Source organism: Pongo pygmaeus, chromosome 4 (genome assembly GCF_028885625.2).
Source record: "Pongo pygmaeus isolate AG05252 chromosome 4, NHGRI_mPonPyg2-v2.0_pri, whole genome shotgun sequence".
NCBI classification, from domain to species: domain Eukaryota; kingdom Metazoa; phylum Chordata; class Mammalia; order Primates; family Hominidae; genus Pongo; species Pongo pygmaeus.
The window spans coordinates 43,116,921-43,132,177 of record NC_072377.2 but is presented as its reverse complement, the minus strand read 5'-3'; the positions used below and the strand labels follow the sequence as shown (position 1 = coordinate 43,132,177).

General features: G+C 41.5%; 1 pseudogene; it reads left to right on the top strand.

Annotated features, from left to right (window-relative positions):
* The first annotated feature begins 10,164 nt into the window (after window positions 1–10,164).
* Window positions 10,165–12,987, top strand: LOC129036160 (PRELI domain containing protein 3B-like; annotated as a pseudogene).
* Window positions 12,988–15,257: the final 2,270 nt, after the last annotated feature.

Genomic DNA, 15,257 nt, shown 5'->3' with positions numbered 1-15,257 from the left:
GTGGGGCTCTGGCCCTGCCTGCCTCCAAGACAGCTCTTCCAAGGTTGATGGTTGGAACTCCATAGCCTCAGCCTCGAAAGGCTTGACTAGGCCCAGCCATAGCTAGTCTAGGAAAAGAGCAAATGGCTCAGTCCATCGCTGACCGTGGGCTTTTATAGCATCCTGTCTTGTACAGGAAGTCATATACGAAAATCCAGTCATGTGGGGATTAACACTTACTTACCTTGCTAATTGCTTCAGACTGTGATAAGGTTATGGTAAAAATTTTATCACTCTGGAAGGCACTATTGAAAGTCCTTGGGTTTTTACTAGATCAAGCAGTAATAGGGTGGGGCAGGGGGTGAGAGGATGGGTCCAGTGATTGGCAGTTTCTTATTTCAATAAGAAATTGGCAGATTTTAATATTTCAATATTTCGCAATTCAGTGAGATGTTAGGTGTGCATCTCTAATAGATAAGTTTTATCAAATTAAGAGAATTCACCGTTTCTAATTTGCTAAGATGACTTTCATATTAATAACGAAGCAGGTTGATTTTTTAAAAGATTTTTTGTATCTACTGAGAAAATCATTTATTTTTTCTGATGTTAACGTGGAGATTAGAGATTGATTTTCAAATTCCAAACCAATGTTGAGCTCCCAATAAGCTCAATTAGATTATGATGCGTTTTTTAAAAGGATATTACTGTATCCAGAATTCTAACATATTGTTTATAATTTTGCCCTGTGATTGGGAGAGATATTGGCTGATGGAAAAATTGAGGAGGGAGCGCTAGCGTGATGCGTGAAATGGGCATAAAAAACTTAACTTGTTGATATTTAAAAAGGCCTTTCTATCTATGTAGCTGTCCCACTCAGTCAAAGGCTTTTCAAATATAGGGAACATGTCTCATGTGCCATTTCAAGAGTAAAGATTGGCCTGAATCATTCTATTTTTGAAGGTACTCTGAAATAAATGTTAATACAGAGTGAATTTTTGAGGATTCCAACAGCAGGGGAAAAACAGTGAGGTACATGAGGTGAGCAGAGAGGCATATTTTAATGGCCTGGCTTCCCCCCAGAAACATCACTGAAATAAACACTCGTGTGAGATTGCTTTATTCAAGAGGGCTGTCCTTAGAAAGTGGGAGTGAGAAGAAAGAGGAGAGGGTCAGGGATGAGCATATTCAATGCTGTGCTTCCTAGTAGCCCAAGCTTGGTATCAAATATGACCAGAGGTGACTTTATTATTAAACCAATAAAGTTTAACTGTAAGGCAAACTTCCAAAGAGTTTGTAAAACATTTGACCTAAAACATTTTTCTAATTCTCTCAAAGAGAATCCCCTACTAGCTGTATGAACATTGACTCCACAAATTTGAAGCTGCTCTGAACGACAATGGTTGTTTGATCTCATGAAACCATCTTCTGAGAGGCCTTACGAATAACTGCTTCTCGGCACAGTCCACTTAGGAGGAAGAAAAGAATGGAATATATCCACTGTTGGTGAAATAACACAATTCTCACAACAAAAGACTGCTGTGTACCAAATAGAAGAGAGAGGGCACACTAGTACTGAGTTGGCATTCGCATATTTACATGCCTGTAAGGCAGCCTGACAGCTACAAAGTTAGGCCACATCTCATATATTTTCAGCAGAGCAGGGGGAAGCATGATGCATTCCTTTCTCTTTTCAAAGAAAGAGAGAACACCTTACAATAATGTCTTACTGTATTCTGAGAGACCCTCAGCTCATTCAGGAGGTACTTTTAGGAAACATGTACATATTTGTCCCATGACCTTGGATAAATTACTACATTGTATAAACTGGAGATTCAGCTTTATCTTTAGAGGGACTAATCTAAATTCCAATAGTTCAACTCTGGATTCAGCCTAACCATATTAAATGTGATGTTACTGTTGTATTTCTTTTATGGCTTTCAGGAAAAGAAACAAAACACTCTCAAATAGTATAAGCATAAAAAGATTTATTATGGTATAAAGATCATTAAAATCTAGGACAAGCGCGGTGGCTCACGCCTGTAATCCCAGCACTTTGGGAGGCCGAGGCGAGTGGATCACGAGGTCAGGAGTTCAAGATCAGCCTGACCAACATGGTGAAACCGCGTCTCTACTAAAAATACAAAAATTAGCCGGGTGTGGTGGCACGCGCCTGTCGTCCCAGCTACTCAGGAAGCTGAGGCAGTAGAATTGCTTGAACCCAGGAGGCAGAGGTTGCAGTGAGCCGATATCGCGCCACTGCACTCCAGCCTGGGCAACAAGAGCAAGACTCCGTCTCAAAAAAAAAAAAAAAAAAAACAAACTGATAGAGGCCAGCTGTGGTGGCTCATGCCTGTAATCCGAGCACTTTGGGAGGCCGAGGCATGGAGATTGCTTGAGGTCATGAGTTCGTGACCACCCTGGCCAACATGGTGAAACCCCGTCTCCACTTTCTTTCAATTTTTAAAAGAAAAAATTAGCTGGGTGTGGTGGCAGGCACCTGTAATCCCAGCTACTTGAGAGGCTGAGGCAGGAGGAAAGCCTGAACCTGGGAAGCAAAGGTTAAAGTGGGCCAAGATTGTGCCACTGCACTCCAGCCTGGGCAATACAGCAAGACTCTGTCTCAAAAAAAAAAAAATGAAAAAAAATGAAAAAAAAATCTGATAGAAAAGTGTAGACACAGATTTTAGACTGAATGTCAGAGAATGATTTTTCTGAACCACATTGCAAATTGGCTCCCTAAAAGAAGATACTGTCAGAAATCAGTAAACACTGAATCAGACAGCTGCTGAACCACCACAGGCTTCTCCCTTCAGAAACACGCAGCAAATATTAGATGGTTGGGTCAATCCAAGTATCCGTAGGGAATAAATGTATACAGTAATTCTCATGGACTATTTTTGGAGGAAAAATGTTTCATTCATTTAAAGAACAATCTGGCAATACTCCATAAAAATAGGTTATGCATTTTCGATGAATAATTTTACTGAAGGACGATGTATATCCTAAATAAATTCTCTCATGAGAATGAGACAAACATACGAAATATTATTGATTAGGTGGCATCTGAGTGCCCCCTGTGGGACACTGGAGAGGGAAAGTCTGGCAGAGTCTCATTAGAAGCTGATATGCTGAAGTTGGAAGCAGCAAATGAAGTGTACCTATAAAAATCTTAGAAATATGCCAATAAATGAAAAACAATAAATGAAATAAGATATACACCCAATACTTTTTGGAAGAATTGAAAATATATATACATAAAATTGTGTCACATATAAGACTGATTGCTACAAAACACACAGTAGAAATAAAAATAAAATAGCTAGAAGTAAAATAGTTACTAATAAGAAGAATCTCAGTAGAAGTAGGAAAAGAGATAAAAAGGAATAACTGACAGAATGCACCTAATTACATAAAATAGGATCAAGGCCTGCACAAAACACTGTTGAAAATGTTTTTTGTTTTTTTTTTTTTTTAGTTTTATTATCTTTTTATTATTATTATTATTATACTTTAGGTTTTATGGTACATGTGTGCAATGTGCAGGTAAGTTACATATGTATACATGTGCCATGCTGGTGTGCTGCACCCACTAACTCGTCATCTAGCATTAGGTATATCTCCCAATGCTATCCCTCCCCCCTCCCCCCACCCCACAACAGTCCCCGAAGTGTGATGTTCCCCTTCCTGTGTCCATGTGTTCTCATTGTTCAATTCCCACCTATGAGTGAGAATATGTGGTGTTTGGTTTTTGTTCTTGCAATAGTTTACTGAGAATGATGATTTGCAATTTCATCCACGTCCCTACAAAGGACATGAACTCATCATTTTTTATGGCTGCATAGTATTCCATGGTGTATATGTGCCACATTTTCTTAATCCAGTCTATCATTGTTGGACATTTGGGTTGGTTCCAAGTCTTTGCTGTTGTGAATAATGCCGCAATAAACATACGTGTGCATGTGTCTTTATAGCAGCATGATTTATAGTCCTTTGGGTATATACCCAGTAATGGGATGGCTGGGTTGAATGGAATTTCTAGTTCTAGATCCCTGAGGAATCGCCACACTGACTTCCACAAGGGTTGAACTAGTTTACAGTCCCACCAACAGTGTAAAAGTGTTCCTATTTCTCCACATCCTCTCCAGCACCTGTTGTTTCCTGACTTTTTAATGATTGCCATTCTAACTGGTGTGAGATGGTATCTCATTGTGGTTTTGATTTGCATTTCTCTGATGGCCAGTGATGGTGAGCATTTTTTTCATGTGTTTTTTGGCTGCATATATGTCTTCTTTTGAGAAGTGTCTGTTCATGTCCTTCACCCACTTTTTGATGGGGTTGTTTTTTTCTTGTAAATTTGTTGGAGTTCATTGTAGATTCTGGATATTAGCCCTTTGTCAGATGAGTAGGTTGGGAAAATTTTCTCCCATTTTGTAGGTTGTCTGTTCACTCTGATGGTAGTTTCTTTTGCTGTGCAGAAGCTCTTTAGTTTAATTAGATCCCATTTGTCAATTTTGGCTTTTGTTGCCATTGCTTTTGGTGTTTTAGACATGAAGTCCTTGCCCATGCCTATGTCCTGAATGGTAATGCCTAGGTTTTCTTCTAGGGTTTTTATGGTTTTAGGTCTAACATTTAAGTCTTTAATCCATCTTGAATTAATTTTTGTAAAAGGTGTAAGGAAGGGATCCAGTTTCAGCTTTCTACATATGGCTAGCCAGTTTTCCCAGCACCATTTATTAAATAGGGAATCCTTTCCCCATTTCTTGTTTTTGTCAGGTTTGTGAAAGATCAGATAGTTGTAGATATGTGGCGTTATTTCTGACGGCTCTGTTCTGTTCCATTGCGCTATATCTCTGTTTTGTTACCAGTACCATGCTGTTTTGGTTACTGTAGCCTTGTAGTATAGTTTGAAGTCAGGTAGTGTGATGCCTCCAGCTTTGTTCTTTTGGCTTAGGATTGACTTGGTGATGCGGGCTCTTTTTTGGTTCCATATGAACTTTAAAGTAGTTTTTTCCAATTCTGTGAAGAAAGTCATTGGTAGCTTGATGGGGATGGCATTGAATCTGTAAATTACCTTGGGAGGATGGTCATTTTCACGATACTGATTCTTCCTATCCATGAGCATGGAATGTTCTTCCATTTGTTTGTATCCTCTTTTATTTCCTTGAGCAGTGGTTTGTAGTTCTCCTTGAAGAGGTCCTTCACATCCCTTGTAAGTTGGATACCTAGGTATTTTATTCTCTTTGAAGCAATTGTGAATGGGAGTTCACTCATGATTTGGTTCTCTGTTTGTCTGTTATTGATGTATAAGAATGCTTGTGATTTTTGTACATTGATTTTGTATCCTGAGACTTTGCTGAAGTTGCTTATCAGCTTAAGGAGATTTTGGGCTGAGACAATGGAGTTTTCTAGATATACAATCATGTCATCTGCCAACAGGGACAATTTGACTTCCTCTTTTCCTAATTGAATACCCTTTATTTCCTTCTCCTGCCTAATTGCCCTGGCAAGAACTTCCAACATTATGTTGAATAGAAGTGGTGAGAGAGGGCATCCCTGTCTTGTGCCAGTTTTCAAAGGGAATGCTTCCAGTTTTTGCCCATTCAGTATGATATTGGCTGTGGGTTTGTCATAGATAGCTCTTATTATTTTGAGATACGTCCCATCAATACCTAATTTATTGAGAGTTTTTAGCATGAAGCATTGTTGAATTTTGTCAAAGGCCTTTTCTGCATCTATTGAGATAATCATGTGGTTTTTGTCTTTGGTTCTGTTTATATGCTGGATTACATTTATTGATTTGCATATATTGAACCAGCCTTGCATCCCAGGGATGAATCCCACTTGATCATGGTGGATAAGCTTTTTGATGTGCTGCTGGATTCTGTTTGCCAGTATTTTATTGAGGATTTTTGCATCAATGTTCATCAAGGATATTGGTCTAAAATTCTCTTTTTTGGTTGTGTCTCTGCCAGGCTTTGGTATCAGGATGATGCTGGCCTCATAAAATGAGTTAGGGAGGATTCCCTCTTTTTCTATTGATTGGAATAGTTTCAGAAGGAATGGTACCAGTTCCTCCTTGTACCTCTGGTAGAATTCGGCTGTGAACCCATCTGGTCCTGGACTTTTTTTGGTTGGTAAGCTATTGATTATTGCCACAATTTCAGCTCCTGTTATTGGTCTATTCAGAGATTCAACTTCTTCCTGGTTTAGTCTTGGGCGGGTGTATGTGTTGAGGAATTTATCCATTTCTTCTAGATTTTCTAGTTTATTTGCGTAGAGGTGTTTGTAGTATTCTCTGATGGTAGTTTGTATTTCTGTGGGATCGGTGGTGCTATCCCCTTTATCTTTTTTTATTGCATCTATTTGATTCTTCTCTCTTTTTTTCTTTATTAATCTTGCTAGCGGTCTATCAATTTTGTTAATCCTTTCAAAAAACCAGCTCCTGGATTCATTAATTTTTTGAAGGGTTTTTTGTGTCTCTATTTCCTTCAGTTCTGCTCTGATTTTAGTTATTTCTTTCCTTCTGCTAGCTTTTGAGTGTGTTTGCTCTTGCTTTTCTAGTTCTTTTAATTGTGATGTTAGGGTGTCAATTTTGGATCTTTCCTGCTTTCTCTTGTGGGCATTTAGTGCTATAAATTTCCCTCTACACACTGCTTTGAATGCATCCTAGAGATTCTGGTATGTTGTGTCTTGGTTCTCATTGGTTTCAAAGAACATCTTTATTTCTGCCTTTATTTCGTTATGCACCCAGTAGTCATTCAGGAGCTGGTTGTTCAGTTTCCATGTAGTTGAGCGGTTTTGAGTGAGATTCTTAATCCTGAGTTCTAGCTTGATTGCACTGTGATCTGAGAGATAGTTCGTTATAATTTCTGTTCTTTTACATTTATTGAGGAGAGCTTTACTTCCAAGTATGTGGTCAGTTTTGGAATAGGTGTGGTGTGGTGCTGAACAAAATGTATATTCTGTTGATTTGGGGTGGAGAGTTCTGTAGATGTCTATTAGGTCTGCTTGGTGCAAAGCTGAGTTCAATTCCTGGGTATCCTTGTTGACTTTCTGTCTTGTTGATCTGTCTAATGTTGACAGTGGGGTGTTAAAGTCTCCCATTATTAATGTATGGGAGTCTAAGTCTCTTTGTAGGTCACTCAGGACTTGCTTTATGAATCTGGGTGCTCCTGTATTGGGTGCATATATATTTAGGATAGTTAGCTCTTCTTGTTGAATTGATCCCTTTACCATTATGTGGTGGCCTTCTTTGTCTCTTTTGATATTTGTTGGTTTAAAGTCTGTTTTATCAGAGACTAGGATTGCAACCCCTGCCTTTTTTTGTTTTCCATTTGCTTGGTAGATCTTCCTCCATCCCTTTATTTTGAGCCTATGTGTGTCTCTGCATGTGAGATGGGTTTCCTGAATACAGCACACTGATGGGTCTTGAGTCTTTATCCAATTTGCCAGTCTGTGTCTTTTAATTGGAGCATTTAGTCCATTTACATTTAAAGTTAATATTGTTATGTGTGCATCTGATCCTGTCATTATGATGTTAGCTGGTTATTTTGCTCGTTAGTTGATGCAGTCTCTTCCCAGTCTTGATGGTCTTTACATTTTGGCATGATTTTGCAGCGGCTGGTACCGGTTGTGCCTTTCCATGTTTAGCGCTTCCTTCAGGAGCTCTTTTAGGGCAGGCCTGGTGGTGACAAAATCTCTCAGCATTTGCTTGTCTGTAAAGTATTTTATTTCTCCTTCACTTATGAAGCTTAGTTTGGCAGGATATGAAATTCTGGGTTGAAAATTCTTTTCTTTAAGAATGTTGAATATTGGCCCCCACTCTCTTCTGGCTTGTAGGGTTTCTGCCGAGAGATCCGCTGTTAGTCTGATGGGCTTCCCTTTGATGGTAACCCGCCCTTTCTCTCTGGCTGCCCTTAACATTTTTTCCTTCATTTCAACTTTGGTGAATCTGACAATTATGTGTCTTGGAGTTGCTCTTCTCGAGGAGTATCTTTGTGGCGTTCTCTGTATTTCCTGAATCTGAATGTTGGCCTGCCTTGCTAGATTGGGGAAGTTCTCCTGGATAATATCCTGCAGAGTGTTTTCCAACTTGTTTCCATTTTCCCCGTCACTTTCAGGTACACCAATCAGACGTAGATTTGGTCTTTTCACACAGTCCCACATTTCTTGGAGTCTTTGCTCGTTTCTTTTTCTTCTTTTTTCTCTAAACTTCCCTTCTCACTTTATTTCATTCATTTTATCTTCCAGGGCTGATACCCTTTTTTCCATTTGATCGCATCGGCTCCTGAGGCTTCTGCATTCTTCACGTAGTTCTCGAGCCTTGGTTTTCAGCTCCATCAGCTCCTTTAAGCACTTCTCTGTATTGGTTATTCTAGTTATACATTCTTCTAAATTTTTTTCGAAGTTTTCAACTTCTTTGCCTTTGGTTTGGATATCCTCCCATAGCTCGGAGTAATTTGATCATCTGAAGCCTTCTTCTCTCAGCTCGTCAAAGTCATTCTCCGTCCAGCTTTGTTCCGTTGCTGGTGAGGAACTGCGTTCCTTTGGAGGAGGAGAGGTACTCTGCTTTTTAGAGTTTCCAGTTTTTCTGCTCTGTTTTTTCCCCATCTTTGTGGTTTTATCTACTTTTGTCTTTGATGATGGTGATGTACAGATGGGTTTTTGGTGTGGATGTCCTTTCTGTTAGTTTTCCTTCTAACAGACAGGACCCTTAGCTGCAGGTCTGTTGGAGTACCTGGCCAGCCGTGTGAGGTGTCAGTCTGCCCCTGCTGGGGGGTGCCTCCCAGTTAGGCTGCTCGGGGGTCAGGGGTCAGGGACCCCTTGAGGAGGCAGTCTGCACATTCTCAGATCTCCAGCTGTGTGCTGGGAGAACCACGGCTCTCCTCAAAGCTGTCAGACAGGGACATTTAAGTCTGCAGAGGTTACTGCTGTCTTTTTGTTTGTCTGTGCCCTGCCCCGAGAGGTGGAGCCTACAGAGGCAGGCAGGCCTCCTCGAGCTGTGGTGGGCTCCACCCAGTTCAAGCTTCCCAGCTGCTTTGTTTACCTAAGCGAGCCTGGGCAATGGCGGGCGCCCCTCCCCCAGCCTCGCTGCCGACTTGCTGTTTGATCTCAGACTGCTGTGCTAGCAATCAGCGAGACTCCGTGGGTGTAGGACCCTCTGAGCCAGGTGCGGGCTATAATCTCCTGGGGCACTGTTTCCTAAGCCCGTCGGAAAAGCACAGTATTTGGGTGGGAGTGACCCGATTTTCCAGGTGCCGTCTGTCACCCCTGAAAAGGGAACTCCCTGACCCCTTGTGCTTCCCGAGTGAGGCAATGCCTCGCCCCTGCTTTGGCTGGTGCACGGTGCACTCACCCACTGACCTGCACCCACTGTCTGGCACTCCCTAGTGAGATGAACATGGTACCTCAGATGGAAATGCAGAAATCACCTGTCTTCTGCGTCGCTCACGCTGGGAGCTGTAGACCAGAGATGTTCCTATTCGGCCATCTTGGCTCCTCCTCCCACTGTTGAAAATGTTACATCAACTCAAGTTATTTTCTCCTTAGGTATAAAAATCATAGCACCTTTGAGGTCTCCCTTTCATGTAGTGAGATGAGTGTAGACAAAAAAAGAAAATGTATGGATTTAAGAAAGTCCTGGGATGCTCCTTTTCACAACCTAGCCTATTTTATTCATTACTCAATGTGATTGGCGTGCTGCAGGTCCTGGATTCTGGATACAGATTCTAGCAGAATTAGCTTTCTGATCTCGGACTATGATCTAACCTCATTGTGTCTCCTATCTACAACCGCTCAATGCCTCTAAAATATGCAAGAAGAATGAGACATAGTAGGTGTAATTGTCTAGGCTGCCCTGCAATAAGGACACACTTTCTATAGTGAATAGACAGTCAGTAACTGGATCGTGCCACCAGTGGGACATCTCCATTGCTCTCTTTCCTTGGCTGATTCAATCATAGCAACCCAGCAGCGTTTTCAGAGTATCTTTCAGAATGATACAATTTTGGCCTTAATCCTATGCAAGGCAAATTAGTGTTAATCTCCTGCTTATTTGAATAGCTGGTTTCTGGCCTATATACAAGACAAAACATTCTATAAAAACACACACTCAGTACTAGCCAGTGTTATTTACCTCTTTTCCTAGCTCAACTATATTGCTGGCCTTGTCGCAAGACTGAACCCATGGAGTTTTGTCCATCAACCCTGGAAGAACAGTCCTGGAGGTAGGCAGGTCCAGAGTGCATGTCACATGCCACCAGGAGATGCCAGCGCTTGCAGAGCTGAACAGACACATACTCAGGATGCCTTCATAAACTGCTCACAATCAGGGCTTGAAATACAGAGCAACCCAGGAAGGGGGAGGGGAACAAACCTTTTGTTGCTCAAGACTCACAGTGAGATAGGAGTTTGGCAGGACTAGTTTTGCAAGACAAACAGGAGGCTAGGTCCCCAAGACACAGGTCACAATACCCTCTTGATAAGACATGATTCCTTTAAAAAAAAAAAAAGCCCAAACTAGCTAGAAGGAAGATGGCTACAAAAGCAACCTCTGGTTACCCTCTTTGCTCATTATATGCTAATTATTATGCATTGGGATGCTAAAAGACACTAACACCCGAGCAATCACTGTGACTGTTTACAAATGCCATTGCAATGCCCAAGAGTTACTCTGTATATTCTGTAAGGGGGAGAAACTCCTGGTTCCACAAGCTCACGTCCCTTTCCCAGACAACTAAAGAAATAATCGACCCCTTGTTTAGCATATAATCCAGAAATAGCCATAAAATAGCCAGCTAGCCACCCTGCCCCCTTTGCTACCCTGACTATCAGGTAGCCTCCTTTTTGTTCCTTAGTTTCCTTAGTAAACTTGCTTTCACATTACTCTGTTGGCTTGCTCTTGAATTCTTTTTGGCTCAAAGTCAAGTACCTACTTGGTCTCCCAGGCTAAACTCCAATTTTAGGGGTATCCTTGCATCAACAGCACCACTGCTTTCAGCCAATGCCCTGGAAGGAGCTCCTCACACCCCAGTAGAGACCCTCATTATGTTATTGTAAACTTCCTTGGGACTGTCCATCTAGGAGCAAGAAGTCTCTATGATGGAGATAATTCCTTTTATAGTTCTTCCTCTCCAAAGTGCCTTAAAGTTTTCTCAATTATAAAACTTTGATTTATACGTAATCTAGAATATGCTAAGGAGCTTTACTTTTAGATGAACTCAGAATTCATAGTTCTTTGTACATGACAATTGAAGCCTGTTCCTTATTCTCCACCTGTGTGGAGTCAGGACTGCTCTCTGCAGTCCAGGCGGTCCCCGGAAGCTGCTGAAAACCGACGATTCCATCAAGAAGGAACCCGAAAAGGAGAGGAACCCCTGCCTTTCTGCAGGCCTGCAATACGACCTGCTTCAACTGCTGCCCTGGAAGGAGCCCGAGGCACCTCAGTGGGGACCCTCATGCTGTCTCTGGGGACTTTCGCACTGGAACTGTGCCCTGCACGCATAAGAGCCTTGAGGTCTCTGCTGTGGAGATCATTCCATAATTTGTTCTTCCTCTCCGGAATGTCCTAAACATTTTTATTTAGAAAAACTCTCTTCATGTAGTGAATAATATGCAATGTGCTAAGGAAATTTTCTTTTAGATCTACTCAAAATTGTGATGGTTCTTCCATCGAAACTGTACACATTGATTAAAGCCTTTCCCTTATTCTCCAACTGTGGAATCAAAACTAGTATATCAAGGTTGGTATAGATGGGCCTGAAGCAGACAGAAAGGGGGCAGGGACCCAGCTCAGAGCTTTTTCTTTTTCTTTTGAGTATTATTACTATTATTTAAGATGGGGGTCTCGCTGGGTCGCCTAGGCCGGTGTGCAGTGGCGTGATCAGGCTTTAGTCTAAGTTCCAGGGGCCTTTGAGGAGCTGTGGATACTAACAGGGTGGGAGGGGACAGCTGGGTGGATCATATGCTGGAGTTGCTTCGAAACTGACTGTGGCCCTCCAGATAAAGGCAGAAAACCGGCATTAGCAGTGTTCTTTAAATCAGGGGTCCCCAATCCCTCCACCACGGACCGGTTAAGAACCAGGCCCCAAAGCAGGAGGTGAGCAGTGGGCAAGCGAGCGTTACTGACTGAGCTCCGCCTAGCGTCACAGGAGTGCGAGGGTTCTCACAGGAGTGCGAACCCTACTGTGAACTGCGCATGCGCAGGACTAAGACTAGCTTTTGCTCTCCTTTTGAGAATCTATTGCGTGCCTGATTATTTGAGTTCTAACACCTTCATCCCGAAACCATCCCCACACCCCTCTCCATCCGTAGAAAAATTGTATTCCACTAAACTGGTCCCCGGTGCCAAAAACGTTGCGGATCTCTGCTTTAAATGGTTTAAATGTTACATTGTAACGAAGAGTGGAGGACCGCCTCACTTGGAGCCGACGGCACCTGCGCACAGCGGAGCTGGTTGAAGGGGCCCCGATGGGGTGGGACAGGTGTAGCCTCCTCACCTCATTTTCCCCTGCGCTTCACAGACATCTAGCAGACTGCCTGCACCATCAAGATCTGGACTGCAGAGCACGTCTTTCACCACCAGTGGGAAACTGTTACAACAGCTGCAATGCACAAATACCCAAGCCCTGAGAACCTGAGCAGGGTGTGGGTTGATGTGTTGGAAGGAAATATAGATCCTTCTGGAAAGTTGCACAGCCACACACTTCTCTGCACAGAGTGGGAACTGCAAGTCCCTTACTGTTGCAGCAAGAGCCAAAACATAGTCTTCAGGACCCAGAAAAAAAAACTATTTTGACTCAAGAAACCATAATCATTGTGAAAAGAATCAGCCTCAGCAGTTACCTTGAAGAACTGAAGACAAGTACAATATCTTCAAATGCTAATAAAGGCTGAGAAGCACTGGAATGGGTAATACTTAAACTACATGTTAAGATTGAGAAATTGCTGGCTTCAAAAAGAGGAAGCATAAGAACTCTGATAGTAGCAGCATCATTTACAGAGAAATGATAATGAATGTTGGAAGACAACATCAAGTACCCCAGTCTCTCCAACCTGGCAATCTGTTATTTTAAAACCGTATCTTAGGTAGATTTTTTTAAAAAATAGACTGATAGAAGACTTTGTGACATGGGATAAAAACAAAGAGGTTCAGGGTGTCTAAATAAAAGGGATCATCTAAAATAAGTGTTGTTTGAAACGACTGTCTAATTTTGAGAGTTCCAGTATTTATGTGAAAATTTAAAAATTTTTCAAAAAGTACTTGGCAGTATGTATTGACATTGAATCATTTTAAGGTGGAATTTTAAAGCTTTTCACATCTGGGAACACTCCCCGACTTTGGTGGAACTTCAGAACAAAGCAGAGCCACCTCTTATATACACACAATTGCCCTGCTGCCATAAACTTCAACAGCTTGCATGAGGAAATTCACTTTAAAAGGAGAAATTGCTCAGTTTTAAATGATATTAATGTGTATAAAATAACTTGCTCTGCTATAAACCACCATTAAAAACAAGTGTTTTGGTTTAGTACTTGAATATTTTTGGAGTAAAAATTATCCCTAAAGTAGTATATGACTCCCAGAAACATATGCTTTTATTATAATAAAAAGTAATATATTGATTTGTCAAAGTTTTATAACATAGTAAAGGTATTACCTTCCTTGGATTTGTACTTTATGCTTTAATATGCTGTACCATGAGCTGGCTACATTAATTGGAAAAATAAATTCATTGCTTGAGAAACAAAAGAGAAAATGAAGAGTGGAGATAGATTAAAGGGGACTGAAAGACGATCCCTAGCCTTGTGCCTTCTGAGTTAACAACCACAGGGTTCCAGAGCGTCAACTCCAGATCAGACAATTCCAGGCAGCTACAGATGTCTGCCTTGGTGAGTCTTGCCCAGGATCTGGAAGTCCAAGATGAAAGCGCCAGTGATTCAGCTCCTGGTGAGGGCTGTCTTCCTGTCATGCCAATGGCCATGTTGTAGCTGTGTTCTCACATGGCACAGAAGGAGAGACAGAAGTGGGTAGAAGGGCAAGAGAAGAAAGGGAGAGAAGGAGACAGACCTGGTATCTCTTCCTCTTCTCATTAGGGCACTAATCCCATTATGAAACCCCAACCCTCATGACCTCATCTAAACTTAATTGTCTCCCAAAGGCCCCATCTCCAAATACCATCACTTGGAGGTTAGTTAATCAAAATTATCACAAATTTTGGGGGAACATAATTCAGTGCCGAACACCAAGTGTATGCGACGTTCTTATAATCTCTGCCCATCTCAGGTCCTGCAGCAACTAAGACTCATTCCTTCTTGTGGGCATGCCAGGAGAAAGATTTATGTGTCTTCACAACTTTAGTGTAAAGATTTGGTGTAAAGGTTTCCAGCCTTTACACCAAAATCCTTGGGCAGAGATGAAAAACATGCAGTAGAGAATACACCTGGGACTTTTACACTTTCCTGTCCCCTCAAATGTTAGAAATCAAAACCCATAAACTAGATGATGGCATTAATTTAGTCTAGCTGTGATTACATCAATCTTTTCACATAGTGGCAGTTCTAAGTATCAGTACAGAGAAGCTTAGATGTTGCATCTTATTGGAATGTGGAACTAGAGCTGTGTTTGCTTTGCACTCATTATTAGACTAATTAAATGTCAATTATCCATGTCATAAAAAATAAGTAGATGGTGAAAGATGAGTTAGAGTGTTTTTGTGGTTTGGATATGGAGGGGGCTTCCCATCTGATCATCCTCATTTTCTGTTCTGAAGTCTCAAAATCTGCTTTAAAAAAAAAATAAAACCACAATCCCGATCCTCTGATAACCCATTATTCCATTAACCAATTAACCGTTAACCCATAAGTGGATTAAGACATCAGACGGGCAGAGCCCTCAAGACCCAATCACCGCTTAAAGGCCCTACCTCTCAATATTGTTACATTGGGGATTAAGTTTCAACATGAGTTTCAGAAGGGACAAACATTCAAACCACAACATCCCTGAATAGCAATTAATTCTAAAGAGAAATTAATTGTTATCTTAGATGACATGATTGTGATTTCAGTTTGAAACCTTTTAAAGGTCTAGGGGATAAAGGGACTATGAATGCAGCCCTGGCTTTGGCTCCCTCAAGGGCTGCTTCTGTGTGCAACACCCAGATTAGATTACCTGCTAAGATTTCTGGGCTGGCCAATCTGAAAGCAATATGGAATTGTGTAATCCAAGGGCTCCTGAACACAAGGGAAAAGGTGTTTCATCCAATCTCACAGCAGGAGAC